This window comes from Mus caroli, chromosome 2 (assembly GCF_900094665.2).
Source record: "Mus caroli chromosome 2, CAROLI_EIJ_v1.1, whole genome shotgun sequence".
NCBI lineage: Eukaryota > Metazoa > Chordata > Mammalia > Rodentia > Muridae > Mus > Mus caroli.
The window spans coordinates 149665080-149682484 of record NC_034571.1 but is presented as its reverse complement, the minus strand read 5'-3'; the positions used below and the strand labels follow the sequence as shown (position 1 = coordinate 149682484).

The 17405-nt window shown below is 48.0% G+C and overlaps 1 non-coding gene and 1 pseudogene across 1 annotated transcript; one reads left to right on the top strand and one right to left on the bottom strand.

Annotated features, from left to right (window-relative positions):
* Positions 1-4119: 4119 nt before the first annotated feature.
* On the bottom strand, positions 4120-4181 carry LOC115030430 (annotated as a pseudogene).
* A 12063-nt stretch (positions 4182-16244) lies between these two features.
* LOC115030504 lies at positions 16245-16378 on the top strand. Its single transcript, XR_003836097.1, has one exon. It is a non-coding gene; the product is annotated as a small nucleolar RNA SNORA17 (small nucleolar RNA).
* Positions 16379-17405: the final 1027 nt, after the last annotated feature.

Genomic DNA, 17405 nt, shown 5'->3' with positions numbered 1-17405 from the left:
TCTCTCTCTCTCTCTCTCTCTCTCTCTCTGACACATTAGTGCATGAGTGTGTTTCCTACATGCATGTATGTGCCTAGGGTACATGTGTGGTACCCTCAGAGAGCAGAAGAGGACTTCAGATGCTCTGGAACTGGAGTTACAGGTAATTGTGAGCCATCATGTAGATGCTGGGAAACCACACCCAAGTCCTCTGCAGAAGCAATGAATGCTCTTAACTGCCGAGCCATCTCTTCAGCCCATATTGGAGCTGTGCATTCTTTTCTGAGACAGGGTCTCACTCTGTAACCTTTGATAGCCTGGAACTTACTTATGTGGACCAAGCTGGTCTTGAACTCAGAGATCTGTGCACCTCTGTCTTCCAAGTGCTGAGATTAAAGGAATGTACTACCACACCCATCTATTGTGGGCAGTTTTTATGGAGGAACCTAGTATAAAATGTATTTGATCATATAAAATTGTGTATTTATTCACCTTAGAGTTATTCTGCTACTGCTTTGTGGTGTTCTGCAAGCAGGAAAAATTCAGAGTTCTTTATCACCAACTGGAAGGTTGGGAGCAGTGTAGTCGCAATGCCTGTGAGCTGTCAAGCAACCTGGGCTGAACACTTACAATGCACCAAGCCCGGTGCAGTCACAGTGAACGATCTTTATGTTCCCCAGGTATGCTTGTACTTGGAGAATTTCCTATCTACAAACAATGAAATAAGATCATACAGCCTCCTTAGTGAAAAGTTTTCATTACTGTTTGTTTGTTTGTTTGTTTGTTTGTTTGTTTGTTTGGAGGGGCACAGACCACAATGGGTGTGTGGAGGTTAGAGGACAGCTAGCAGAGGACAGTTCTCTCACCCCACCAGGTAGGTTCTGGGACTTGAACTCAAGTCTCAGCTTCAGCAGCAAGTGCAATTCACCCACCGAGCCACCCCACCACATTTTGAAATGAGCATTAAAAAATACATCTTCTGGGGGCTGGTGAGATGGCTCAGTGGGTAAGAGCACCCGACTGCTCTTCCAAAGGTCCAGGGTTCAAATCCCAGCAACCACATGGTGGCTAACAACCATCTGTAACGAGATCTGGCGCCCTCTTCTGGAGTGTCTGAAGACAGCTACAGTGTACTTACATATAATAAATAAATAAAATCTTAAAAAAAAATACATCTTCTATAAATTTCTAGTCTAATGCAGGACAACACTGCATCTTGATTTTCAGGAGGGTGAGGACAGTTGCCACTGGCAACTCTTTAGTCTTTGAGCTTTTCTCTTAGGCGCTTGGTATAAAGGTTAGAAAGTCAAGAATGAAAACTGCCTTCATACTGAAGCGTGGGTGTGTCTGAATCCCACATTAGTGTGTGTGTGTGTGTGTGTGTATCTGTGTGTGCATATGTGTGTGGCTCTCTGTGTGTGTCTCTGTGCCTCTGTGTGTGTATGTATCTCTGTGTGTGTGTGTCTGTGTGTGTGTCTCTGTGTGTGTGTCTCTGTGTGTGTGTCTCTGTGTGTGTGCCTGTATGTGTGTGTCTGTGTGTGTGTCTCTATCTGCCTGCTCTGGAGGCAGGTGCTCAGCTCTGCCACATCCTGACTGTGAAAGCTTGGACAACTCACTTCATGTCTCTGAGCCCCCTTTCCATACAAACTGTACAACTTTGGGAAGCCTGAATTGGGTCCCCAAATGAGTATGGAACTCGTGAAGACTTTCTTGGCAGGACACGACTGTGTGGTGTCATCTGGCTTCACTGTAGCCCTGGTTCTGAACACACAACTTGTCACTGAGGGCCTGAAACACCTTGGCTCAGATCCAAGACTACTGCATGTCATGAATGGCATTGTGTTTACCGTACATACAAACTCTTAGTGCTTTTATAGAAATGTGATGGTTTAATTATAGAAAACAAAGATTTTTAAAAATACATTCTTACCACCATCCCTTATCATACAAGTGTCAAATTACTTTATCTTTGGATTATATTGTGTTAGAATGTTTGGTTTAAAAAAATTACTATTTGAGTTCCTGACTTGAGTTTCATAAAAGGAAATCATGAAATGCAATTTGGCTTGAGACTAAGGCACACTTTCCAATAATTTCAGAAGTGGTTCTAAACCTTCATCTTCGGTCTTGTACGGTGCATTTATTTACATGAGTCAGTGTTCTTAGCTTTGGTGAGTATGAAGTTGGGATGTCTGTCCATCAAGGCCATTCCTCTATTGGAGCCCCTCCCACTCTCGAGAATTCATCCTCACTTTTTAAAAAGAGTTTTTTACAGTTAATAATTTATCCTTATAGTGAGAGAGGGTGCATGCATGCGTGTGCCATTGCCTGCACGTGGAGGTAAGAGGACAGCCCCTAGCATTGGTTCTCCCTGTCCCAGGGATTAAATTCAGATCACCAGACTTGGGAGCAAGCTCCTTCATGCATTGGGCCATGTCCTGTCTCTCCTTATCACTTTTTCTTTATAAATCTCCGTTCTTATAAAAATAAAATCAACCCTGAATAATATGGAAGATGCTTAACATCGTGCAGTAGCAAAGATGTAGCTCTATGCAAAAATAAACAGGCACATAATCTCATTAGTATGCAAATTTTCTTTCATTTTAATAAGTAGCAAAATTATATGTACACCAAAGACTCGTTCACACATAAATTTCTTTATGATTTTTTTTCATCAGCAAATGTTTGATTTTGTACTTACTTATATACCTATACGCTAGGGATCATATAAAAATTTCTCAAGCAAAAGAGGTAGAAAATGTTTAAGCAGCCCTGGTCTGTAGGACCTTCAGAGAAATGCCAGTCTCGAGTAGTTCGATTGCTGCAATTAACAACAGTGTGGATATCATTTATTCATTTCCATATGTTCCTGTGTGTTGTGTGTATATGTTCATGTGGGGGTGTATACACATGTACTTGGAAGCCAGAGGTCAAGATCTGAGTTTCCTCACTTGGTATTTGAGACATGGTCTTTACTGAATCTTGTAGTTTGCTGATTCAGCGAGGCTGGCTGGCCAGCGACATTAGGGCTCTGCCAGCCCCTCTCCTGCCTGCGTCAGAGTCCCGCAGCATCTGCCTTCGAGAGGTAGGTACCTTGGGCATCTTAACTCATGCTCCTGTGGCTGGCACTTTACACCCTGAGCCATTTCCCAGACCCTTTGGATATTTATTTCTTGTTCACAACAGTCCCAGGAGGGTTTTAGACAGATGGTCTTCTGTATACTGACTCAGGCTTCTTCTGTCCCTTTGTACCTTGTGGCTTCCCTTGGGGGAGTCAGGACTTTTGCAGCCAGTTGGGAGAGGGTGGAAGGGTCACTGCGAGTTACCTCACCTGTGTTTCACCCCTGTTCTCATCCCAGTACCAGAATACAGCCACATGGTTACCATGCACAAGAAAGGCCATGAAATGTAGTTCCTCCATGGCCACAGAGAATAGTGAGTGGGGCTCAGTGGGTTCTTAGCCTCAGCTACTTACACCGCTCAGGACCACAGAAGAGTCTGCAAAGGTGACATGCCTGGCACATCATGCCTAGTAGGTGCTCAGTCAACATGGGCATATGAGGCCATATGCTGTCTTAGTGTGAGAATAGTGGTAATTCTTCAGTAGCTAAAACATGAACTAAGCAACGGGCTTCTTCTTAATCTCTGCTCCTTTCAGCACCTCACCAGGCCTGGAGATTATTACCCTCTCTATACAGATGAGGAAACCAAGACCCAGAGAGGGCGAGTGGCTGGCCCAACGCCACACAGCTAAGAGGAATCAACTCACACCCAAGGAGTTGAAGCTCAACAACCTGTGATCTTCTCATCACATCGAGATCGTATGGAGCACAAAGAACACACACAGGTCTGGACCGACTGCAGGCACAGGCTGCTTTGGTGGCTCTTCATAAGGAAGAATAGCAAAAGGAATGATACACACAGATGTATTCCGAAAGTTTATTCATAAAACAGCAGCAGAATAATGCTAAGCACAGTCTTTTTTCTTCTTCTTCTTCTTCTTCTTCTTCTTCTTCTTCTTCTTCTTCTTCTTCTTCTTCTTCTTCTTCTTCTTCTTCTTCTTCTTCTTCTTCTTCTTCTTCTTCTTCTTCTTCTTCTTCTTCTTCTTCTTCTTCTTTGCTAGTCAATATGAAACGCTTAGCAGGAGCCATGCTAATCTTCTCTGTATCCTTCCAATTTTAGTATATGTGCTGTCAAAGCAAGCATAAGCGCGCAGTCTTCTATTTCCATCTGCTCCCTATAGCCAGTACCTCTCCTCCCGCTCATGCCTTTTGTGTTTCCCTTCAGTTCCCTCCCTCACTGTGTCCCTCCTGTACGAATCCACTGGCCTCTGAGTTTCCTGAGTGGGTCTGAGAAAGACCCCACTGAATACTTGTCTCTCCACACTTTTCTTTGCTCACCTAACAAAATATTTTGTGCTGAGCCCAGAGGACAAGTTTGGTGGCAAAGACAGACAGGAATCTTACACGAACAGACGCAGGAAAACAGATCTCTGAGTGGGGACCAGAGGGAATTTGAGTCAGCCTAGGAGATGACACCAGGCTGCCCAGAGATATAAAGGATATGTAGGCGTGATGTGGGTGGGGGAGGGGAAATAGGTAGCAGGACCAGATGTACAAAGGCTGTGTTGAGAGAAACCATGTTTGAAGAACAGAAAGGAGGCCAGAGCTGCTAATGCGGAGGGTGGATGGAGAGAGGGATGAGGTGAGGAGGCAGAGGTGGAAAGGTGCTGACACACTAAGGCCGAGGAGAATGAAGACAAAGACTATTTGGTCTTTACCTCTGAGAGCAGAAACAAACCCACCAACCGGTTTTAAATCAAAGGATGTGTCTGCTAGGTGAGATGCTGACGTCCTCTCCTCTACCCTGTACCCAGAATCTCAGCAGATAGTTTTTGTTTTGTTTTGTTTTGTTTTCTGAGACAGGGTTTCTCTGTATAGCCCTGGCTGTCCTAGAACTCACTCTGTAGACCAGGCTGGCCTCAAACTCAGAAGTTCGCCTGCCTCTGCCTCCCAAGTGCTGGGATTAAAGGCGTGCGCCACCACACCTGGCCTCAGCAGATAGTTACAACCTTCGTCCCATTAGCTAAGTCTAATAGCTCAGTCTGGCAGCCTGGTAGGTAAATACCCAATCCCTTCCTCCTCAGGCAAGAGGAAGAGCAGCCAGAGGCTTCTTGGCTCCCAAGTGACTTCATCCCTAGGTGCCCAAAGTACCCAGAGGCCCCTCCACCTCCCTATTTCCAGGACTTTCCTGGAATCACCCCAGATAAACCCCGTAAAGGTTGTATACAACCTTTGCCTAGAGACAACTTCCCCCTCTCCCCCCACCCCCCGCAAAAGAAGCCCATCTGCAATAAAGACAGTGCACTTGAGAGGAAGCAGGAAGCAGGAAGAGCTGCCCTTTGGGTTGGAGAGCCGCTGGAGTAGCAGCCCTGGGCAGAGCAGGGCATCCCATCAGCAGGACTGTGAGATGTGGTGGCCATGTTGAGAAGGGAGGGGGCCGTGGGAAGCACTGCCCAAGCTTCTGTCCACCCTAGCAGGGAGGGCAAGGGAAAAGGCCAAGAATACATATGTTAATATTTCTACGCATGTCAGAGAACAGCTTGTAGCCAGCAGATTTTCTGGAACTCTGCTGTCTTTTCACCCTGCCTTGACACATCAGACTCTAGAAGAGCCCAGCTGCCATGTCCCAGGGAAGCCAGCATTTTTTCCTGCAGGGCAGGATCCAATAACAGTGTTCTCATCCAATAAAGGAGGCTGGCGCACAGGGACAAAATATTGAATTAAAAACAATACCAGAGCCGCTGAGCTCATGCCACCCCTGAACTGCCTGTGCATGCTTTTGCTCTGCAAATTGGTAATGGGAGCCCCAGGGAAATACTGTCCAGGAAAGGAGGGGAGGGAAGAGGCGGTGGGGTAGGGGGAGGAGAGAGATGCAGCAGACTCCTGGCCACAGCTGGCTGAGCCGGCACCAGGAGCAACAAAGATTCAGCTTTGAAAACCCAGCCCCAAGCTCTGGGCCCTGGCCTTGGCCATGTCTCCATGGAGCTCATTATGGGTAGGAGATACCAGTGTTCACTCACAGCTCTGGGATCAGCCACTCCTGCCTTTGCACTATTAGTGTACCATACACTGTTGTCTCTGGGCCTCATCCAGGCCAGTACTGTAGTTAGGCATTATTTGATCCCAGCCACTGGCCCACTTCCAAGGCCCCGAATGGTTAAGTCATTTGCCCAGGATCACACTGCCAGGTATAGCCAGAGATCTCAGACCAAAGTGGTAGAACTTCTGCTGTGGTCTTGAGGCTTGGGTCCTCCCAGATTCTTGCCTTGAATCCTATCCCCCTGTGATAGCACTGAGAGGCAATGCTCAGGGAGGTGACAAGGTCACAGGGCAGAGCCCACACGAATAGGATTAGTGTCTGTCTTATTTTTACTGCTGTGATAAAACACCATGACCAAGAGCAACTTGGGAAGGAAAGGATTTATTTCATCTTACAGCTTATAGTCCATCAGTCAGAGGAGGACCTCAAGGCAGGAACCTGGAGGCAGGAGCTGATGCAGAGCCCATCGAGGAATGCTGCTCACTGGCTTGCTCATCATGACTTGCTCAACTTGTCTTCTTATAGAACCCAGGACCAACAACACAGGGGCGCGGGCGCGCGCGCGCACACACACACACACACACACACACACACACACACACACAATCGGCTGGGCTCTCCCTCATGAATCGCTAATTAATGAAATGCCCTTCAGGCTTGCCAATAAACAGATCTTCTGGAGGCATTGTCTCAATTCAGATTTCCTCCTCCACAGGTATCTTTAGCCTCTGTCAAGTTGACATAAAACTATCCAGCACATTTAGTCTGCCATTTTCTTTGGACAAGGTCTCTTTGTGTGTAGCCTTAGCTGCCTTGAAAATTCAATATGTAGACCAGGCTGAGAGATCCGCCTGCCTCTGCCTCCTAAGTGCTATGATTAAAGGGTGGGGCCATCATACCCAGCTCAAGGGGGCTTTATAAATATCATTCCCAATACCCACCATCCAAACAATTTCTTTTTTAAAAATAATTCAGATACTCTGATATTCACTGTTGATCTTGCATGCAAATTTGGTTGATTTAAGAGGCATCTCGGAGGTTAATAAAGACTCTTCTAGGTGTGTGTGCAGTTTTCAGAGACAATTAACTAGTTGGGAGGACCCATCATGGATATAGGTGGCACTATGGGGGCCCGGATGAAGCAGGAGAGGAAGAAGGAAGAAGCAGCCTAGTACTGGCATGCTTGCTGTCCAGATCCATGAGATGAGCAGCTTCACTCCCTACACCCTTCCGTCATGGTGTACCTCACCACAGCCCACAAATGACCTGGACTGCAATCTTTGAGATTACAGCCAGAATAAATCTTCCCTCCCTTAACTTGCACCTCTCAAGTCACAGCAATGAAGAGTCTGACTAACGCCGCAGTCAACATGTCTCTACTGTAAGCTAGAGAAGAGAGTTCAGCTGGAGTTCAGAGCAGAGCTGAGGTGGTAAGCGCGGCATTTGCTGGGGTAGAACCACACAAGCTAGTGAGATGACTCGGGGACCATAAGTCGGAAGAGATGGACAGGAGTGGTACCATGGCTCCGGGCATGCCCCATGTCCTGCTTGAGATAGAACATGGGCAGGATGGAATGGCTTCACAAAGGGCAGAGTCAAGTAGAGAGAGCAGCCAGGTCCAGGGCAGGCTGGAGCTTGGGAAGGTCTTGTCCAGGGTCCATATCTGTCCTTATAGGGGAAGTTCAACTGGAATTGGTTAAGGCAGAAGGGAGCATGGTCTTAGGTATTTAAGGGATAATGGGAGTTTTTGTTGGGGACAGGGCATCTGTGCCCTTTGACCTCCAAAAGTAGGTGCTATCAACTCAGAGGTACCTGGGCCTCACACTTTCCTTACTCTCACATGACACCTTGACTCCTTCCACACAGTGGGGGAACATGACTTCTGGTAGCCTCTGGATTTCAGTCTTGCAATGTATGCCTTGCAAAGAGATTGGCGCCGCCCCTGGTTTGGAAAATACAGTGGAAGAAGCTGGGCATGTAGCTCAGTTGGTAGAGTGCCTGCCTAGAATGCACAAGGTATTGAGTTCAACCCCAGCACTGCATAAAACTGGTGGTGCTGGTGGTGGCTACCTACACTCCAAGCACTCAGGTGGAGGAAACAGGGAAATCAGAAGTTCAAGGTCATCTTCAGCTATATTTTGAACATAAGGCAAGGTTGGAATACAGAAGGCTCTGCCTCCAAATGAATGAATGAGTGAATGAATGAGCAATGGAAAGTGGCCAGTGGGCTTTGGGCTGGGATCTACTTGTGGTCTGATGAAGCATGGACAGAGAGATGAGGCTAAGCAACAGCATGGTTGTTCTGTTGCGGATCACAACTGCCCTGAATCATGGCTCGCAGAAACTGGACTTCAAGAGGGATGAAAGCCGCTGCAACACAATAACCATCCTTGACAACAGAACTACAGAGCCCAGGACCATCCCTGACCATCCTCAGAAATACAAACCACAATGGCAAAGAAGAGTCAGACAGCAAGAAGCACCAAGCGTGTAGCCCACCCCTTGCTTGTCTGCCATCTACATGGTAGGGAAGACCCAGGCGTGAAGGATGATGGCTCCTGCTGCCTTGATTGTCCTTCTTTTTAGGTGGCACCTTTGACTTAGTGCCTGAGATTTTAAGATGCAGAGCAGCTGCTTGGCTCAAGAGGTTTGTGATCATTTGAAAGAGAAATATCCCCACTGGGTTCCTATAACTGAATACTTGGTACCCAGTTAGTACTGTTTGGGGATATTTTGGAACTTTTTGAAGCCTTGCAGGAGGAAATGTGTCACTGGGGACAGGCTCTGAGAAGGTATAGCCTGGCCCCACTTCCTGTTTGTTCTCTCTTCTTCCCACTGCTGCGGCCACACCTCCTCTGCCATTGTGGACTCTGCCTCTGAAAAGCATAAACCCAAATAAACCCTCCCTTTGTTAAGTTGTCCGCGATCATGGCATTTTATCACAGCAACAGAAACATAGCTAATACATCGTTTAAACAGCCTTGGGCAAGAAGGAAATCCTCTCTGTCACAGGAATATCAGCATGACGATACTCTCGAGTGCTGTGGTGCCTAGGGTACTGTAGCTGACTTCTCTAGCACCCTACTCCATATCCACCCCTGATGCAGGCACGGGATGCCAGGACCTCCAATCCCTCCTCCCAGGTGAGTGCAACCTTACGGTAGGCTTGGGGTATGTAATGGCTAGTTTTAATTACCATCTTACACAATCGAGACTCACGAAGAAGAAGGTCTCTGTGTGGTCTCTGCAAACACCATGGCCAGCAGAGTTTTGATCCATGTGAGGAAAGAAGAAAATCCAGTTCAGCACAACCCGTAACCAGTGTCCGTTCAAACTCCTTGAGTCTGACCCCAACCAGGCAGATATTTTAGGTGTATTTAAGCACAGCACAAATTGGGGTTGGGGGGAAGGGGAGTGTCCTGATGATAATAAATTCAATCTTGTATGTAGAACAAAGCTTGAGAGGTGATTACATTGAAACTCTTTTCAAAGTACATGTAGCCCCTTCCATGGAGATGGGCTCTATTGGCTGAGAAACAGCGCTCAAGACAAGGATGTAGGGAGCATGGCTGAGATAAATACAAGACTCTGGGGGAGTTGGGTGTGGTCTGGCCATACAACTAGCACAGAGATCACCAGATCACTATTAACCACATCCATTCCAGTTTTGGTTTTGGTTTTGGTTTTTTTTTCCAGACAGGGTTTCTCTGTATAGCCTTGGCTGTCCTGAAACTCACTTTGTAGACCAGGCTGGCCTCGAACTCAGAAATCTGCCTGCTTCTGCCTCCCTAGTGATGGGATTAAAGGCATGTGCCACCATGCCCGGCAACCACATCGATTCCTAATCTTCGGGGCAGGAAACAGGTTATACACGGCTTCCTTTGAAGAGACAACACCATGTGTTTAACACTCCTTGTTTCCTTCATGCTTACCTGTGAGCACAGACCTTCTGTGTCCCCACAACAGGTCTTAGTGAGGGGTTGTTTAGATCAGGTTGAACACGCATATGGAGATTGTCTTGACTATATAGAGGAATGCAGGAAGGCCCAGGCTAAAAGCGGGTGGCACCGTTCTCTGAGTTGTATGGAGTAGAGGAAGTAAGCTGAGCAGTAAATGTTCAATCGTTGATAAAGAAAATGTCCCTAGAAACTTGACTACAGGCCAATCTGATGGAGGCATTTCCTCAGCTGAGGTTCCTTCTTCCTAAGTGATCCTGACTTGTGTCAAGATGACAAGAGACTAGCTAGCAGAGTGTGACACGTATTGTTACTGTCGATAGTCTTTTTCTTCTTTAAAACATGTATGGAAAGCCTTTGCACCCCCCACCCCCCCCCACCCCCCACCCCCGTCCTGCTTTCCCTTACTGGTGCTGTGAAAAAATACCCTGACAAAAGCTACTCAGGGGAGAAAGAGTTTCAAGTTACAGTCCTTCATTACTGAGAAGTCAGGGCAGGAAGGGGAAGCAGCTAGTCACAGCCTCAGTCAAGGATGCAGAGGATGCTTTTTCTCACACTGATCAAGGATTTATACTGGAAGGACCAGCCCACCGTGGGTGGTGCCACCACCCACCCCACCCCCGCATGTAGTCCTGGGTTGTATTTTTAAAATACACTGTGCTGAGGGACTAGAGAGGTGGCTCTGTGGTTAAGAGCACTTGCTGCTCTTCCAGAGAACCTGGGTTGGAGTCCCAGCACCCACCTGGCATCTCACAATCATCTGTAATTCTACTTGCAGGGGCTCTAATACCCTCTCCTGGCCTCCGTGGGCACCAGACACGCAGCATGGTGTACAGACATGTATGTAGAAAAAAAAATGTTTTTAAGCCAAACAAGCCATGGGGAGCAAGCCAGTAAACAGCATTCTCTGTTATCTCTGCTTCAATTCCCAACCCCAGGATCCTGCCTTAAGCACCTGCCCTGGCTTCCTTCAGCGGTGAGCTATAAACTATAAGATGAGGGAAACCCTTTCCTCCCCAGTTGCTTCTAGTCATGGCGTTTATCACAGCAATAGACAGCAAATGAGGACACATATCATTCCCAACAGCCCTTCTATTTATTTGTCTTATCCCACAATGTATTATCCTTGTCCCCAGGAACGAAAACCTCGACATGAAATGACATGTCCAAGGTCACACATCTAGCAAGTTGCTGAGCTGAGGCTTGGGATGCTCTGCTGGGTTGCACAGCCTGAGCCCTGTTCCCTTGGCCTCCTTAATCCCTCCGGCGAGCCGGAGCTGTAAAATAGCAGCCTTGGCATCTACTTCTGCTTATATTGGCTGGAAGGCCTCGGTGCTGCAGAAATACCAGTCTCACTGGTTAACACTGAGAAGTTCAGTTCTGAGGTGACATCACAAGAACTCAGTTTTATCCATCTGTTCACAGGGTGATTGCCACATCCGCAGACATTATACACAGATACAGCCATGTCCAGCAACAAAGCAGGGATTTTTTTTTTTTCCTTTCTGAGAAACAAGAAAATCTTTTCTAGAAACCCTTAGGCAGGCACTCCTCACATCTCACTGGGCAGAATTATTCCTGACTCCAAACACATCGCTCACTCTGCAATTGGAACTGCATGGCCAGCTTGGTACAGTGGCCCCGGGCCATCTGCAGGGAAATGACCCACCCTCCAAATTAAGGTTCTGTTTGAAAAAGGAGAGCAGTGACTTGTTCAGGGTGAGCATCTGACAAAAGTGGGCACATGCCTTTTGTTTTCCTTCTCACTCCCAGACACCCAATGGTTGTCTTCTCTTGCTGTCATTTTTAAAGTTAGCACACATTCACTATACACCCCAATGGGTTTCACCACAATTCCATCTGTGGATGCAGTGTGCTCCATTATCCTCTCTTGCCCCTCCTCTAAGCCCACTGGTCCCCTTTATCGTTCTGAAAAGTCCCCCTTCAACTTTGATGTCACACACATGCGTGCATGCACTCACATACACACACACACACACACACACAAATGCACATGCACACTCACTCACGTACGCACAGAGGATTCAGTATGTATGAGAACACATGCAGTTGTCTCTTTCAGATTTTTATTTTAAACATTTTTATCCTCTGTGTGTGTGTGTGTATGCATGCATGTGCCACAAATCATGTATGAAGATCAGAGGACAACTCACAGGAGTCAGATGTGGGAGTCAGTTCCCTCCTTCTACCGTATGGATCCCAGGAATTGAACTCAGGCTGTCAGGCTTGGCCACAAACACCCCTTTACCTGCTGAGCCATCTCACTGACCCCATAAATTTGTCTTTCTAAGTCTCCTTTATCACTTAACATGTTGATTTCCAATTCCACCTAATTTCTCTCAGAGGATATTTTTTATTTTTGACAGTTTCATAAATATATGCAATATGTTTTTACTGTATCTAACCCATTGGCCTAGGTCGTTAGTCCCCCAGTGGCTACACAATTAAATAAAATAACACCCCGTCCTCAAGAAGCCATTGACATCATTAGCTCCTCAGAAAAGGACAGGAGACTCACGGGACTTCCTCTGTCCATGTGGAAGGGCTCGGTCTTGTGCTGTGTGATTATGACTGCAACAGCCATACCTGGATGGCAGCGTCCCACAACCCTCCTCCCACCCCCAGCTCTTCTGCTCTTCCCACTCTGTCTTGTGAAATGTTCTCTGGGCCTTGGAAGGGGAAGACACATTTTCTTTATCCAGTCTTTTGTTGGTGGCCGTGTAGGCTGGCCCCAGACCTGGACTATGTTGGATATAGTACAGCAATAAACACAGATTTACAAACATCTCTGCTAAGTGTTGACTTAGAATCCTTGGGGTATATTCCCAGGAGAGGCAGAGCTGGTCATTGGGGCATCCTATTTTAGCTCACAGAGAAGCCTCCACATTGATTTCGACTGCAGATTCACCAGCAGTGAATGAGAGTTCTCTTTCCCCACATCTTGGTCAGCACTTCCTAACGACAATGGCCACTCAGACTGGAGCGAGATGAAATCTCAAAGTAGTTTTGATTTGCATGTCTCCCACAGCAGAGGATGGTGAACATCTTTTCATCTATTTATTGGCTATTTGCTCCTGCTCCCTCCAAGGCCATGCCCCCTCCCAGTTTTTGAAACCATTACATCTACCATATCCTGGAAGCCCTCAAGAGGAGCTAGCTAGTGTACCAGCCACTCTGTTAGGTTTAGGTGGTGCTCCTTCTTGGAGCCCTCGTCTGAACCTGTGATATCTGACAATTTTTAGCTGCTTCACTTGCCCCGCCCCAGGGAGTGTTTCTTCTCTCAGACCTGGCACTCTAGTTTTACTTCCCGGGGTGCTTGGCAGGGCAGCCATGTTTGCCAGAGGCCCCCTTCTGAAGGCCGTAGCCCTTGAAGTCACAGCGTATGTGACTTAATGGACACTTTCCTGAAGCTGTCTTCCCTTCCTCATCTTGCTTTGCTTAAGACAGTGTATGCCCCCTTTTAAGACGCTGTTCAGTTCATTGGGCTGTTTATTGACTGGATAATTGGGGAGGAGGAGTTGCTGAATTCCTTATTCTACTAAGTAACATTGTAGCTCCCCCTCCTTTGAAGGGGCATTGTAAACACTGCCTCTCCCCAGCAGTGGCTACCGCATCCTGAGTCAGGCTGGCCCTGCTCTCCTCAGCCAGCCTCCTTGGTTTCCTCGTCTGTGTAAGGATGCATCTTTCCTAAGGCGTGTTTGAGAATTAAGGCAGATGATTTGGCGGGGGGGGGGGCGATTATTATCAGTAATTTCCCTGGACAGGTGAGAGGGAAGGAGGTCAGGCTGGCCAAAATTTAGTTCCTTTCAAGAAGAAAGCAGAAGTCCTTCCAAGGTGCCCGCACCCAGGCCCATCCCCACCATTCTCCCCCAGCCCCTAGCTCTCCCAGCAAAGTCATTTTTCATCCCCAAAGTCATTTGGCTTAGAGCGAGGGGAAAGAGGCAATGGCAGGGTCTGTATTGTGCTGGCCTGGCCACCATCCATCACCCGGACGACAGGAACTCACCTCCCACAAATAAAGTTATGACAAGCGTCCCCAACCCATTCTTTCAGCCGTAGCCTCCCTGTTTCCATCATCTCTGACATTATAAGCCATCAGCCAAGCTGTTTGTCACGCCTCTGACAGGGCCTTGGCAACACGGGCAGGGGTCCGTGCCAAGGTACAGCTGTGCTGGGGCAAGTATCCACCCCCACTATGCCTGGAGATCCCGGCTATTACACACTTGCTTTGTCTCCCCATGGAGGCAGGAGTCCAGTGGAGTCATGCAGTCAAACTGACCGCAAACAAGGAACAGTCCCTTCCTTTTAGTCATACAGCAAACATTAGTGACTGTCTGTCTCTCCTATACCCAAAGCTGTGAGGTGTCCGAGTAGCCACAACGAGAAGTCAAGTGCATTGATGAACTTAAAGGGTGTCTGACCCCAACAGAGACAGAGCAAGTTGTGCTGACAGGGAGCATAAGGATACACAGAGACCCTGGAGTGAAGAGGTGGAGCCACGAAGGGACTCAGACAGAAGGTGGCATTTCAGCTGAGACCTGCAGAACCCAGAGTAAAGACAAAGAGACCATAAAGGTTGTGGAAGGCATCCTCTGTCCTCTTAGAACATAAACCCCACAAGCACCAAAATGTAGAGGTGAGCGGGGGTGGGGAGGGTGGGAGAAGGTGGGGGGGTGCAGGGAGGGAGGGCTTAGGACCTGGGGAGTGGAACACATGGAGTTGCTTCTCCATTTTGCCTTCTAAAACTGTTGTAACAAATTACCCCAAACCACAGAAAATGCATTTGCTTCTGCAGAGAAGCCATCTCCAGAGTCCTTGGGGTGGGGTTGGGGGGCTGTTTTGGTCGTTTCCTGGCTTCCAGTGGCTGTGGACAAACCTGGGCATTCCTTAGCTTGTGAGCAGACACCTCCCATTCTCTCTGTCCTCCGTAGTCACATGGCTGTCCCACTTTTGCCAGGTCTTGGGTCTCCTCCTTCTTCCTCTGTGAGAAAATCTGTAAGCCAGGCCTGGAGCTCATGCCGGCAATGCCAGCCCTCAGGAGGCAGGGGTGGCATACTGAGACCCTGTCTCAAAAGGAAGGATGGGGAATGTAAGAGATCAGAGCGGCTCAGGACCCCAAGACCAAGTTCTCAGCACAAATGAGACTTATTTATAACAGTGGGATTAAAGGGCAGAGAATAAGAAAGAGACCAAGACAAGAGAAGAGAAGGGAGAAGAGGGGAAGAAACAAGGGAGAGAGGGAAGGGATATTTGTCCAGGAGGGACAAAGGACAGCCTCTGGATAGAAAGGAGACAGAATGGCCCATAGGAAAATGGAGGTTTATAAAGGTAAAGGCAGACCCCTGTGTTAGGATGAGGTGTTTAATTTTAATTAGGTGTGTTAATTAAGCCAGATTTTGATAGCTGGACCTTGGTAATCAGCTTCAAGAGGAAGAAGTGGCCAAATGACCCTGGGAACAGACCTTGGTGGCTAGCTTTAGGAATGTCATCTAATGCAAGGCAGAGGGGATGGAAAAGGAGCAAGAACTGTTGAGCTACACTTGAACTGGCCAGAGTCCAGTCCCCAGAGTGGGAAGAAAAGGGAAATGAGGGGAGGGAGGGATCCAAAAAGTAGGGAAGGGGGACAAAGAGGAGGCCTGTCACTGACCCCATCCATGATGTCTTGCCGTTCTTGTGTTGTTTACTTCTTCAAAGACCCCATTTCCTATAAGGCCATATTCATAGGGACCTGGGATTAAGATTCTGAAATGTGTTGGGGGCCAGCACTATTCAGTCAACTGAAGACACAGAGACAAGAGCTTATGCTATGTTCTGGAGACGTGGAGGTTTAGTGTGACTGGAACATCAAGACTGGGTCACCTAAGACCTGTTCCTCTCATCAGTGAGAAAAACGAGCAAGGCTAAGCCCCTTGATCCATTGTCTGCCATGTGGACTTTCTTCCAGATTCTCAGTGTGGAAGGCAGTCTTCCCACAGGAGTTGAGGAGATGGTTCACTCAGTAAAGGGCTTGACTTGCAAGCAATAGGACCAGCGTTCAGTCCCTGAGGCCACATACATATCTAGGAGCAGGACTGTGCATCTGACCTCACAGTTGGGAGGGCAACTTTGATCTACCCAAGTTAATAGGTTCCATATTCGGTGAGAGATCTTGTCTTCAAAAAAAAAAATTTTTTAAGTATAATTGAGTCTTCCCCTAGAGTCATTGCAGGTGTGGAGGCTGTGTCACACGTGTGTCAGTAGGTGGCAGGGAGGAGAGTGGCTATGTCTATATGCTCAGTATTCTGACCTATGAACATCTGAATGATTAGTAGACTAACATTCTCTGAAAAGAGCAAGCCTGAGGTGACCACCAGACCAGTGCCATGGGGCCCAGACAGGGAGCTAGCCTGAGGTGACCACTAGTCCAGTGCCATGGGGCCCAGACAGGGAGCTAGCCTGAGGTGACCACTAGTCCAGTGCTGTGCAGGCCTGGAGGAGCAGACCATGCCTAAGATGACCCCATCCCTGGTGCTATAATGCATGAGTGTGGTCTAGAACTCCTGAGACAACCCCAGATGCTCAGAGACCCCAGGTGCCACTTAGAGGAACAAGTCAGTGGTGGAGAGATGGAAGAGAAGAGAAACAGAAGGATGTGGGCACAGTGAAGAGAGGCAGAACTGGAGACTGCAGGTAGCCTGGGACCATGTTGGGGTCCTGGCCTGTGCTGCCACCAGAGCTGTCCCTAAGGTCATCAGAGCAGGAGAGCTGCCCCTGTCCCTCATCTGCTGCATCATTTGGGAGAGCAAGCCCTGCACCTCACTCACCTGGGCAGCACAGTAGAGCTGTCCCTGGATGTGGAGGTTGTGGGTGAGCTGGGCTCTAAGGCATGGGTATGGGAGAACTGGCCCTGCCTCTTATCTGCTGTTCAGTAGAGAGAGAGAGAGAGAGAGAGAGAGAGAGAGAGAGAGAGAGAGAGAGAGACAGAGAGAGAGACAAAGAGAGAGAAGACTCCCAAGGCTGGAGAGATGGCTCAGTTATTAAGAGCATTGACTGGTCTACCTAAGGTCCTGAGTAATCCCAGCAATCACATGGTGGTNAGAGAGAGAGAGAGAGAGAGAGAGAGAGAGAGAGAGAGAGAGAGAGAGAGAAAGAGGAAGAACTCCTCTCCTCCCACTCGCCCTTGCCACCATCAGTGGGCAGGAGAGCCGGCACCTACAAGGTCATGAGAGAGCAGGTGAGCTGTCTCAGCTGAACTTTATCTGCAGGCAAGCTGTCCCCAAGGACCTGAGTGCAGCAGAGGCAGCCCTACCTCTTGTCTGCTGGGCAGTGGTGCAGATGATCGAGAAATGCCCTCTCCTCCTCCCTCAT